Here is a 14,251-nt window from a genome sequence, read left to right as displayed (position 1 = left end):
GAACAAAAATTGATAGATTCGCAAGGACTAGTCGTGGTGTGTTTGTTTGCATTTGGAAAATGTGTTTCCTTACATTTGGACAAATGAGTGTGATTCTGATGACGTTTCTCCGTCTAATTGCCACAAAAGTTATGCAATTTAATGTGGCTTGCAACACAAATATAAACACACATACATACATGCTCGAACACATGAAACTGCTGCACTGGCGACGGCGGCATGTGGCACTTGAATTGTCAGGCATGCGTGCCTACAAAAGTAAAATTAAAAAAAAAAAACTTTTGCTTATGTGAAAAAATTACGCGTCAAGTCACACGAAATGCGAATTAAAAATAAGTAAAAAACAACTAGAGGGAGAGTTAAAGATGTTGACGAGAACTGTGGATCCACATACTAGTAGGTGCTCTACGTAATTGGTAATTTCCAATTTAAAAACACAAAACGTTTGAAAATATGTTATAGGTACTGTTTGGGAAAAATATACTCCTAAGAGAATTAAATTATTTGACAGGTTGCTTCCAATGGGTATTATTTACGTTATAACACGTAATAGTTTTACATGTTTTGATGACAATAATAAAACAATAATAAACAATAAGAAAATTTCTTATCATTTTTTTTTTAATTTTTGCTTTTTTTAAGAATTATCTTAAAAGGACAATAGTGGCATCATACAAATTGCAAGATTAAATGAAAAATGAATGCTCTAGTTGACCCGGAATGGAATCTATGATACATTTAAATTTAAACTTCTAACTGCGGAGAATGCGTCCACTAAAAATATTTCTTAATGTATACAACATATAGTTACTCTTGAATGGATTATCGTTCGAATAACATTTTAAAATGTACTTGAAGTTGAAGTCTATTGAAATTAATATTTGGATAGCAATTGAATGTTATAAATATTATTTAAAACAATAGCTGTCGTACCAGTTGGATGAAAAAACCGTGCTTAGGGTTGATACTTGTATTGATTTACATTGGAATGAAAATGCTAAGTTAAAATCAAGTGTAATAGCAATTGAAAATTGTATCAATTCAGAGTAAATAATAAGTGCACATTCCATTCAATGAGGCATTGGCATGTGTGTATTTTAAATAATACTTCACATTGCACCCAAAAAAATTGGAGTATTTTATGCATGTCTTTCGATTTGTGTGTGGAATTTGATTAATTTATTATATTTTTTTGCACATACAAGATGGCGCTTAAAATAACAAGCTGAGAATTCTGCAGTGCCCCTTTAGGGGCATGGCAACAAAGTACGGATTGGGGAAAAGCATCACCCTACCATTACCAGCCAGCCTGGTAGCTAGACCCAAGGCATGTCCTCGGCGTTCTCGTTCCCTTCATGGTCGTGCGCTGATTGCGCCAAAGTGCGTGCGACGTATGTATGGTGCGTGTACATTTGGAAGTTGACGTTCAAGTGGAGCAAAGGCGCCTACCGATGCGTCTACGTCTACCCCACGATGTCGATGGCAGACCCGTTACCCTACGTTGCTCATTCCGGTGCAAAAGTAGAGCGGCATGTTCAAACTTTTTCAGCATAAAAATTGTATTGCAGTTGCAATTGCAGTTGCACTGGCTGTTGATGTTGTTGCTGTTGCCGTTGCGTTTTGGAGCGCTCAAATAAACAGGGTCGCCATCGTCATCGCCATCGCCATCGTTGCATTTTGAGTTAGCGCTTGGGGGTTGTTGCTGCTGACGACGTCGTCGCCATCGTCGTCGCCATCGTCGTCGCCACCGTCATAGTAGTCGTCGCACGCACCAAAAAAGAGGCGCTGAAAAAACGAGGTGAATGCACGCGCAGGACTTACGAAACTCAAACTTTAAAATGCAGTCAGCACACACACATACACGCACACACACACACACACACACACACACAAAGGCATAGACACACTTCTACATTGGTGTGTATATATTTTTGTTATAAAAAACCTTTACGCATATATAAAATGCCAGGGGTTGCTGTTGGGCTGCTTGCCGCCGCTTCTATACAATGCAACGCATGCACGCACGCACAAAATGTCTGCCGCATCAACATCAACATCATCACCATCATCATCGTGTTTATATGCACAAAAAATGTGGCATGTTTGTGTATATGTGTGTGTGTGTGTGCGGTTAAACATACACACCACGCGACACACATTGCGTATGATTATCATTATGTTGGTGGCGATGATGATGATGACGTCGCAACGGCGCGTCGGTGTCCGCTGTAAGCCGTAAGGTGCTGCCTGCTGATGTCGTGGATTTCAATGCTGCGGCGTCGTCGACGTCGTCGTCGTCGTCGTCGACTCAGTGTCTGCAAAGCCTAGCATATTATGCTATGCAAGCGCCTGAATGTATGCTAAATAGATTTTTTTTCTTGCACAGAAGAGTACACGTCGTCAGGTTAGACGTCAATAGGCATATACAAACATATGTCAGCTCTGAAGTCTGTATGTAAGTATGCATGTCTGTATGTATGTGCTCGCTGGTGTTGCATGTGCCGAGCCTAGCAGGCAACATCTACAGTACAAACAATTTAAGTGGCCATTTAAAATATGTATTAGCATTCACGATCTTTGAAGCTTTATTGCATTTATCAGAAAGAAATATTAATATTTTTATGAAACCTGTAAGTGTATTTTTATATTTCTGAATATTTTGAAAACCCAGGTATATACATATGTGGGAAGGAGTGTTGTTCTCTTTGCCTTTTGCTTTCCAAATGCAAGAAGACGAACATACGAGAGAGAGAAGATGACGATCAGCGACAACAGGTAGATATCCAGCGGTCGTAAGAAGGAGGTTGAATTTGACGGACATGTCGATCAAAAGACGAAGAGTTCGGTACTTGGAACTCTGAGCGGGCCCTGCAATTTTGTGTTAAAGTAGTTTAAGCGATGTAAACCAATTTTATTATATTCATTCACATGTTGTTGTTGTAAGAGACAAAAAAGAATCAACCCAGACGAATCTCACTTTTCATATTTAAGTCAAATTTGTATTTATAGTAATTAATATAAATGTAGAAGGAAAATATTAATATTGCCGGAATTGGAGAAGCTCTCAAATTATACATTTTTATATTTTTATTTGGTTCTTTTCTGGTAAGTGCTGTTGATAAAGTTTTGTTTTGGAAGTATTTTTAATATAAGTTATTAGATTCTTAAATGTTGGAAGTAGTTGGAGCATTTCCTAATTGAATCTTCAATAAAAAGAAGATCACTCTCTTATCAACAAATATTCAAGAAGAGATTCTTAGGGGTTATAAATAGTTGGAGAAATGTTATAAGTAGTAGAAAAATTCAACATCTATTTCAAGCATTTTCGAATTGAATATTTAATGAAAAGCAGATCGTTTTCTTATCAATAAATATTCACGAAGAGATTAAGTGTTAGATGTAGTTGGAGAAATGTTATAAGTAGTAAAAAATTTCAGCTTATATTTCAAACATTTCGTAATTGAATCTTCAATAAAAAGCAGATCGCTCTCTTATCAAGAAGAGATTCTTAGGTGTTAGAACTAGTTGGGGAAAAGTTATAAGTAGCACAAAAATTCAACTTATATTTTAAGCATTTTCGAATTGAATCTTCAGTTAAAAGCAGATCGCTCTCTTTTCAATAAATATTCAAGAAGAGGTTTTAGAGGGTATCTAGTTGGACTGGTATTCAAGGCAAAGAAATGCATTGCAAAAGCAACGTGATGTGTCAACGCCGACGCCGTCGTCGTCGTCATCATCGTCGCCGCTACGCTTCTCTGTCTGTCCGTCTGTCGGTTTGTTTGTTTGCTATTACCTATTTGGGGTTCGCGGTCTGCGGTGCAATAAAACCAACTACACATCGGGTTATTGTAGTTGGGAAAGGGCTGGAGATGTGGAGTTGGAAGGGGCTGGTGGTTCAGCAGCAATCAAAACTGAAAGTGCGTTTAATCAAATGCGAAAGGTCGAAGTTGCCTAAGCTGTTGAAATAGGTGAATTAAAGTGAAGCCTAACGCTAGGATCCTTTAATTTTTTTTACCATTATTTTTGCTAGTGTTTTTTTTTTTTGTATCGCTTGGCGAATGTTGTGGAACACCTTAAAGGGGCGTATGATTAATAAAGCAAGCGGCGGGTGTGAAGCATTTATTTTTTACATTATGTACATGCTTGTATATAGGCGGCAGGGCCAAAAAAGCAATTATACACGAAAACACATTTAAAAAAGCGGCACACACACATGCACACACACACACAGGCACAGGCCATGCGCCGAGAGACAAGCAACGCGTGAAAAGTGGCAAAAGAAATGCACGAAAAAAAATGCAATTATCGATTAATGTACACATTATATGGCTTATATATGCATGTGTGTTGATGTGTGTGCATATATGTATATGGTGAGAACGTTTGTAGATAAGCCCTTATATACATATATTTACACTCACACATGCACTTGTATGTATGTTTGTTGGTATACCTATGTATGTATGTATGTACATACGCAAGTCATACAAAAATGTTTTCCATTTTTAATGCTCATCCTTTAATTTTTTTCAGCTACATATACATTCACATATAGCCACGCATTTTACATACTTATGTACACAGACTGAAAATTACAGTAATATGCCGCATATTATGTACAAGCATATGTACATGTATGCACCTATATATGTATGTATGTAGTATACCAGCTAGCTATTAATACATTATGTGGTTCATTCCTTCGCTGTTGTTGTTGTGTGTTATTGTTATTGTGGTTCCATCATGACATGCAACGGTTCGAGAGCGAACGAGAAAACGAACGAACCTACTACGTGCACCTAACCGAAATGTCAACTTTTTGTACCCTGACATGCCAAAGACTTGACATTTTTTCAGCATTTTTTTGTATACCTTTTTTTTCAAAGCATTTTTGTTGTCTTTGTTGCACTGATTTAGTTCGGTAATACCTGTGTATGTCATAATTAAATGTCAGATAGTGGCAGATGTATGTCTCGTGGTTTATAATATTCCAACATTACGCATACGCAACGAGCACGGATCTCATGACTCATCGAAAAAGATATGCTAATGCGGTTGAAGGCTGTTTGATAAAAATGCAAAGCTTTTTAAGCTCTCCGTCTGTAAGGCGGCATGACCTTTGCTTACCGAAAATGCCGCAAATGTTGCTAGAACAGGTAGCTAATATAATGACATCCTTAGCATTAGGTTGGAAAGATATTTCAGATATTTATATAATACCTGGACAATTTGATTTTTATATTCTGCTATGTCCTAAGCTAAATTAGTTTCTGTTTTTTGATTTCAGAAGCATCCCACACTGTCTGTTCGCCTTCATGTACATTATTGCTATAAATTTGATTTGAGTTTTCTTGATAAAGTATTTAATATATTTAAATGTTTACTTATCGATAAAAACAGGGACATTTTGTGTCAGGTTCTTTAATTCTATGCATTTCTTCAGTTTATTTACAAGTATATACAAGTTATTAATCAAGCAATATATATATATATATATATATATATATATATGAGAACTTAAAATAAGAATAACTTCCGCAATGCTGTGCTCTTGTCTATGCCCACGCCTGCTCTCTTCGACGACTCAAACGATCTCCCCCTCTCCTCATACTTGACATTTGCAAGATGGTTGTAAAAAGATAATGAGAAATTTCAAATGCAATACAAAAATTTACAAATAAATCTAAGTTGTTGGTACTAAAGAATGATTTTTGTACCGATCGTTTTTTCAGATTATGTTGAGATATATAAAAATCTTTAAAATATAAAATGAGTTTTTTCTGTAAGAAGTATTTTGTACCGACCGTAGCAGCTTTATTACATAATGAGGATATATGGGGTTGGTAATTAGCTTGCTCTGTGTATGAATATAACAAGTGTTAGGTGTTATTGTTCAAAATTTCTTGCCGTTCATGAAGAGACTTGACTTCATGTCTTGTCTTGTCAATATCGCGTCTTGCCACAACTAAAGGGTAAACAAATTGATGATATTCATGAACTAACATTAAATTGGATGATGTCTTTATTTGCTCGTCAAACCTCTTCACCATTTCAAAAAGAAATGAAATATTACAAAGTTATCTATTAAGTTATCTATTTACATGTTGCAAGCTTAAAATCAATTTTCTGTATTTTCTAGCTATATTATATGGGAATCCTTGTGAGTAATATTTCTATATAGTTTTTGCCTTAGAAGATGCAAAAAACGTTTACATTTAAAGAGGAATGGCTTAGGAATGAAATAAATCTGATATGTACATGCTCGTAAATATTCGTCCATGATAAGCAAGCCTATTTTAATATGTATACAAGGGCGTAGGCAGCTTTTACCAAAAGGGGGTCAAAAAATTTTAATTTTGGTTAAATAATGCACGATGTATTTAAAAAAATAACTTATGCATATGATCAATGAAAAAACTTCAACAAATCCAACTCAGATCCATTTTAAGACGAAATAGTGCGTCATAATAATGAACGTGTGGTCGACTTTATATGGCAAATTTTTTTTGTCTACGCCCTTGTATGTATATGTGTACAAGTATAGCGTGTTACTTCCTCTAGAGTAATTAGAATACCAAAAATATGATGGAAATACTTTAATTATAATTTCAATGCATTGTGCTTGTTGTTGCTTTTGTTCTTCTTGTGGCACGCCACCGCATTTTGCATGTACGAGTATTTGAGTGGGAGAGTGAGTGTATGTGTGTGCATGTGTGTGTGTGTGTAAATGTGTGTTGTGTCTAATGTCAACGTACTTGCTACTTGCTACTTCTACTCTGCACTATGCAAGAAGATGCAGGCGGGTGTGTGTGGGGGGGCGGGGACAGTCACGCTTGTTAAGGGCACAGCCAAACCCTCTGGTGTGCAAGGCTTTTGTGTTGTTGTTGTAGTTGTTTCTGCTGCTGGCTCTGCTGACTTGATGTCGTCACATGTCCTGCCACAACAACAAATTGGTTAGAATGTTAGCGGCTAAACAGCAACAGCAACACCAACAACAGCAGTGGCAGTGGCAGAAGCAGTAGCACCAGCAGTAGCAGTAGGAAAAACGGCGAAGTTGAAAAGCCAAAAGTGAAGCAAAGAAATGAGTTTTACAAAATATGTACAAGCATACACAAAAATAGCAAACAAAACAGAAACAACAACATCAGAAAAATGGAAATAAAAAGCATGTGCAAAATGAAAGGCGAAAGCCGTTTGCATGCGTTTTAGGGGCTTGTTTAATGTTGTGTGCAATGAAAAGGACATGCGACTTAGGCGTGCACACACACACACACAAACACACACACTTACTTACAAGCATGTGTGACATGTTTGTGTGCATTTAAAACGCTTTGGGCCATACCGTCCACCTCCACACTCATACATGCGAGTATAGACAAAAAAAAAAAGCGGTGCATAGCAATACACGGCGCCAACGGCAGCGTCGAAATGTAAATGAATTGCACAAAATGCAAGGACATACGCACAAGCACTTCATACACACTCACACTTATAAATGGGGACAGTGCCAAGCAATCGATTAGATACCAAAAAATGTGGACACAGATGAATGAACAAGTAGCGCCCATCATTTTTAATGTAGATATTGCCAGGGTAACAAAAAATATATAAGTAAACAGTTTGGATTGCAGCTCAATTTGTAGAAACGATATTACTGTAGTTCCCAATTCTAACAGTACAAAGCAAACTGAAACTGTAGACAGTATCAAGTAGTGGAATTCTTCTAACTAACCATAGGTTCAAACGGAACGAATTAAAAAGTTGTCATCGTCTGAGTTGCACTGCGCCTTACCACAAAACCTATAATTCTACAATGGTCACTTGATGTACTATCTAAAGTTCCTGTTCGTACGATCTATTCATTCATTAGCATTGCCAATTTTGCATAACTTTCTTCGACATACCATCTATGGCCATCAAAATAAAGCCTTGCTGAAACCTTTCGGTACCGTAGTTCGATTTTTGTGATAGGAGAAGTAATTGAAATAGATGAACGATTCGGATTCGTCTCGTCCTACCTAAAAATTAAGTCTTTCAGTAATCCACTGCTGGTATTTGCAATTTGATTAAAATACTTAATAATATCTAAAATTAATTGTGTATGCTCCCGGGAAAAATACAATAAACTCAATTTACAAATTAAGATCTATATAATCTACATATTCAATGAATTTATTTGTGGGAAGGCCTATTGAATTGGTCGTTGCCGTATGAACAAAATATAGCTGGCAAGACGTAACGCTCTAAAAAGGGGCCGGGAAATGAGCACGCATTAGGAGCGTTGACAGCCCAGCAAAGCAAGTATAGGAACAACCCTTTACACTTGGCCGCAACCTACCCCAAAAACTTGCCGCATATGGCAATTTACACGAGGGCACACACACAAACAAACCCATACACAAATGTACAGCCTAATGTACATTTCTGTGCGTGTGTGTGTGTGTGTGTGTGTGAGCTGGCTTTTTTGTGTGCCACTTTGGCATAGAAATTGTCGTAGTTGTCGACTCATTGTGTATCAAGAAAATTAGAAGCAGCAAATAAATTCGATTGCCTCGACACAACCACACACACACGCGCACACATTATCGTTGCATTTGCAGGTACTCGTATGTGCATGAAATGTGCATGTATGTAGGTGTGTATGTGTGTTGCATTTTTGTTTTTGTTTTGGTGTGGGTGTTGTTGAAAATACATTTTTCGTGCTAGCGTTGTCTCTCTCTAAAGCCACGTGATTGGCCAGCCTGCATTTTTCGGCTAAATTTAAACATTTTTTACTGTTGCAACTGCAGTCGATTGCATGTTTGCTAAGCTATTTGTTGCTTTTTGAGTGTATCATTAAGTGAGTTGCAATTGGTGGGCTCTGAGGCACGAGCGTGTCGTTTACGAAAAGGAAATTGTTGTGGATATTGGCGTGCAGAGCGAGGACTACCTCCTTTTGGGTAAATTGCTGGGGAATTGCGATTATCCGATGCAATACGAAATATATATTAAGAACGCACTGAATTTTGTTTTAAATAAATCACTTCCACTTTTCAAGTGAAGGTGAAGCAAACAACCGTTAGGTAAGAAATTGTAGTAAAATATTTGTATATTTGGGAAATTCACAAATATGGGTCTATCTGCTGATTGCATAAAAAGATTTTTATTATTAAAAATTTTTAAAAAGTAAAACTTTAGCTCTTATAGCTAGCGCTATTAAGCATTATTATGGGGACAAAACATGCGAAGTCAGCCTTGAAAAGTTTCAAGCAATGTTTCTTGAATTAGAATAAAATTTCTTTATTCCTAATCAGGTGATTATGTAAAATCAAAACTTCTTAATTGAAGCAGATTTAAGATATCTGGAATAATTCTAAGCTACGAGCTATTGTATAAATACAATAGAAATATATTTTGGATATTTATATATTTTTTTAATCTAATTTATGTGATGGTTTTTAGATTTTCCATTTCTCACACAGAGAAAACAATGCTGTGTTAATTTATGTTTATATTTGGCTGCTTCTGGTCATGAAATATTAATTTAAATTTTAAGAACCTTCACTTTTTAGAAGTTTGACAATTTTGCTATTTACTTTTATAACAATTTAGATATCCAATCAACTTTTCAGTGTAAGAGATTCAATTTGTGTTTTTATTTCGCTGCTTCTTGTCATTAAAATCTTAAATTTTAAGACACTTTTTGGAAGCTTTACAATTTTGCTATTTACTTTTTTAACAATTTAGAGAACCAAGCTTGATTAATAAATAAATAAATACAAGTTTTAAACAGATGCTACACAAAGTAGCATCCAAATAAGGCGCTGGATTGGCTGTATTACAAATGTCTAACTAGAACAAGAAAGGAATGCTAAAGTCGAGCAGCCTCAACTCTTAATTACCCTGTACCACCATTAATTAATTAAATTAAATGTAAAGTATTCCATACATGCATACATACATGTACATTTACATCAGAATCGGTTCTATTCGTGTTGGTGTACTTGTATATATGTATGTGCGCATTACATAATTATGTCAAAGCAGCAACAAATACAGCTGCGGCCAGAGCTTGGACTTGGTTATATGGCTATAACTTTCTTTTTAATCAACCTATCATAATGAAACTTGGTATACGGATATATAATCACTTACTGGATGTGACTACCATTTTAGTTCAAAATTCCAAGAATTACGGCCACGCCTCCTTCTGTGTGTTCCATGTACACTCGCACAAAACTAATATATCCTTGTACCCTTTGGGTACAGGGTACAAAAATCGTTGCAAAAAGGTAAAGAATCTTTAAGGTAAAGGTGCATACATATGTGTGTAGTTTCAAGTTATAAATTGGTTCAGCAGCTCTCGAATGTAATCGTTTAATAGGCCGCACTATAACTGCTCAGTGCACATTTTTCAGTTGCTCTGGTCCGAACAAACAAAAAACGTTTTATTTATCTATATTTTTAATAAAAAAAAAGTCAAAGCCAACTGGGCGACATAAAAAACGCACAATGCCAGCGAAATTTATTGAAATGTAAAATGCCGAGAAATGCAATTTCCGCACAAGCACGCCACTACAACAAAAGCAACAAGAACGAGAGCATCGGCAGCAACTGTATAAAAAATAGACAATTGCCGGGAGGAAATTTGTGCAAAAACTAAATAAAGCGAAGCAGCAGAAGCAGCAATAGCAGCAGCAGGATGATGACGATGACGACGACGGCGACGACGATATTAACATTGCAGCTGCCGCAATAGACGGCAACAGTTGCAGCAGCAACAAAAAGAACAACAACAACATCAACAACAGCAAAGGGGAGCAACAGGCAGCCGGCGCAATTGTTGCCATGGACCATTGCAGCGGCGCATTAAACTGATAGTATAATATAAATTGTATACAAATACATACACACACACTGATACATTCGAGAGCGGGTATATAGCAAAAACTGGAGCAACATGCAACAGGCTTGCAAAATGCCAGCCCAAAAGTATGCAGCACACAGACTAAACAACTAAAACTAAACCAATTCATGCGCTCATGCTCATTCATTCATTGAATTCGGAAATTCAATTTGGTCAGAAAGAGAGGCAACAGGATGTGTTGTGTGCGGCAGAAGCAAGAGAGACGGAGAGGGAGGGAGAACGAGCACACGCGACGCTTGTTAACTGCACAACGATGTGCAGTCAACGCGGCCGGCGGAGAGGCAGTGTATTTGGAAGTGGGAAGACTGGCGAGACTGCCAGACGGCCAGACTGCCAGGCTTTGGAGGCAGGCAGAGCGATGGCGGAGCATGAAAATTTTATTCATGGATTTAGTTGAATTTACAATGAATGGGTTTTAGTTAAGTTGCACAGACTGTGCGAATGTTTGTTGTACTCGTACTTGTTGTTGTTGTTGTTGTTGTTGCTTGGATGCTGTGTTTCTGGTGTTATTCGTTGAACGTTTTGGCACTAAATAGCACAAAACAGCAAATGCCATGAAAAAGAGCAGATGATGACATAACTGCTGCAACAACAACTACAACAATGACAACAACAATAATGTCTGACAACGTAAGCATTTCAATTTAAATTCAGCAGAATGGAATGAAGCCAGCAATAAGAAGTGTGGTTTGTGACGGGGAGGTATGGGAAAGGAAAGGGGAAGTGAAGTGGAATTTGGCTGCAGCATCAAATCAACAAGTGGTAGTAGTAAACTATTTTCATGAGCGCATATTTAAATTTCACACACACATACACAGACTAACTCTCCCACATTTCTGTTGCTGTTGCTGTTGGGCTGTGCTGTCACCATCAAGCAAAGGAGTTAATGCTGTTGTGGCCTGTTTGCCTGGCACTCAACAGTTGTGTTGAAGTCGCTGCCACCGATGCTTACATGAATGGCACCAACAAGTGAGCGATTAAAGAGAATAAGTGAATCAAGTCACAGCATCCAAGACACATACACACACATATCTTATGTATGTATATGCAGAACAAGTGAGCAGCGAAGTAAGTTAGACATCGCGTCGCCCAAACAGTTAGTCAGACATTTGAGCAGCCAGACAGTAAAAGCAAAGAGATAACATATACCCACATCGATTTTTCTTTTCGAGCTGTATAAGAATACTATATATGTACACATATCTATGTACATATAATATATATTATATATATATAACATATATATTATATGTTATCTCAAATTTAAATTTACATATAAATACAAATTTAACTTTTAAATATTGTGTCATAAATTAAAAAATATAACAAATAAGAATACGATTAAAATAAATGTATGTATTTTGATAAAATTATATGATATGTTTTGTTAGGGTATATTGATATCGATCTACATATTTACTGACTAGCGTACTAACTTAAAAGTAACCTAATACTCGTAACGCTAGGATAGAGATTAAACAAAACAAATAAATAAATAAATAGACAGGCTGGTGTAAAACAGATTTTAGGAGCAATAGTTTTTAATCATTAAGTGTTAAAGGAATCACTTTTATTGGGACTTATGTATATTCAGAATTCTTAACTGATAATTCCACTCGACGATTAAATGTAATTGAAACATTTAAATAAAAAAGTATTTTCTCAGTTTAAAGGAACATCTCAACTGATATTATCCTTTTAGGTACAATAACATTAACTAAAAAATGGACAAGATCAGATTCCACAACTTAATCTGTTAAACAACTCCTAATAGACTTAACTAACTCCATACGAACAACACTATTGTGAACACGGCACCACGTAAAAGTGATCCAATTTCATGTAACTTGTTAAGCACTTCACTAATAGCTGGCGTGCAACTTCAAATGTGTGCCGTTTGCCACTTTAGCTACATTTTCGGGGAAAGCTAAACAGCAGCCAAAAATTCACCACAGAAGCACTTAATATGCGAGTGGGAAACCAATTAGGGCCACTTAAGTGCGCACTTCAAATGCATGCAGCCATATTCTGGCCACGGGCAGAGGCCGCACGCCACTTGGGCAACAACGTTAGTGTATTGCAACGTCCAGCAGCAGGCGCAGACATGTCTGGCTAGCCAAAAAAGTGACATATACATACATACCAGCAACAGCAAAAGCAAAAGGGACCCTTGGCATACTCACACAGTTGGCCACATGGTGTACTCACTCATAAAATGATTACCATATGAATGCCAAGAGCAGCTTCCAGCGTTACGTATACGCAATGTTAACAAGTGTGCGAAACAAACGTGAAGTGCTCACCAGGAACGGGTGGGGACCCTTCACAAAATGTAGCCGGAGCGTCAACAGGCAGCAACAACACCAAAAAAAGGCCAAAAAATAAAATTCCACAAAAAAGTGTTGAGAGAGAGTGATGCAACTAATTGCTGCAACTTCAGGCATCAACTCCATCAGTGGCACCAACGAGCGTGACTGCTGCATAGCCAGTGGCACTCAAACACACGCCCATACACACACCCACACCCAGAACCACAACCACGCCCAATCCAACTTCCACAGACAACATACGCCCAATACAATGAAAGGATAATTGCGCGGATTGCACACGGATCGCCTTAATCCTTTTAGGCGCGCATGGGCAAGTGTTGCAGTTTTGCCAGTCAGCCGCAACTCGCGGGCTCGAACACGAAAAAAGCGAGAATTAAGCAAACAACACACGGACGCGTAGGCTCCGTTTTTTTAACGTTTTTTTTGCATTTTGGCGTTGCATGCCCCATCCACTTGATTGCATTGCAGGCGAGGATGATGACGGCTGCCATGCAGGAAAAAACTCAATTCATGGCTGCTGCGCCACCAGCTGCCAATTTTTTTTATCGCGGCTGCTGTTTGCATGGCCAGATATAGAGGCATCAACAACATCTTGTTGCTGTGTGTTATCCTCTCCTGTCAGACACACACCCACACATAAGCGCGCATTCACATTTGGCCCCACTTTTGGTTGGCTACACTCTTTGGTTGCAAGTGCCAAAATCTGGCGGCTATTATTGTCTGTGATTTGTGTGCGGAAGTTAAAGCGAGAAGGACGTGATGCTGTTTTGTATTCTTCCCAGAATGTTATTGATATATAATACATAGTTGTCGAATGTCGAGACAGCGAGAATGGTTCGACTAAATGAAATCATAGGTTTTAGAAAAATAGTGGATCTGATCTGAAAGGCGCTGATGTAAGTTAATAGATTGATCAATTAATAGCAGGGACCGTAAATAATGATTATTTTATGTTTTTATGCAAAAAATCACGTATAGTAGCTTTGAAATGACGAGGATTATACCAATATCATTA

At 37.5% G+C, this 14,251-nt stretch overlaps 1 protein-coding gene across 1 annotated transcript in view; it reads right to left on the bottom strand.

Moving 5' to 3' along the window:
• Nucleotides 1-14,251, bottom strand: part of LOC115620732 — a 55,904-nt gene that overhangs the window by 18,556 nt on the left and 23,097 nt on the right. The window lies entirely within an intron of this gene.

The sequence above is a fragment of the Scaptodrosophila lebanonensis genome, unplaced genomic scaffold (assembly GCF_003285725.1).
Source record: "Scaptodrosophila lebanonensis strain 11010-0011.00,11010-0021.00 unplaced genomic scaffold, SlebRS2 tig00000024-arrow-pilon, whole genome shotgun sequence".
Lineage (NCBI taxonomy): Eukaryota > Metazoa > Arthropoda > Insecta > Diptera > Drosophilidae > Scaptodrosophila > Scaptodrosophila lebanonensis.
The sequence above is the reverse complement of the archived record's forward strand: the minus strand, read 5'-3'. Positions and strand labels throughout refer to the sequence as shown.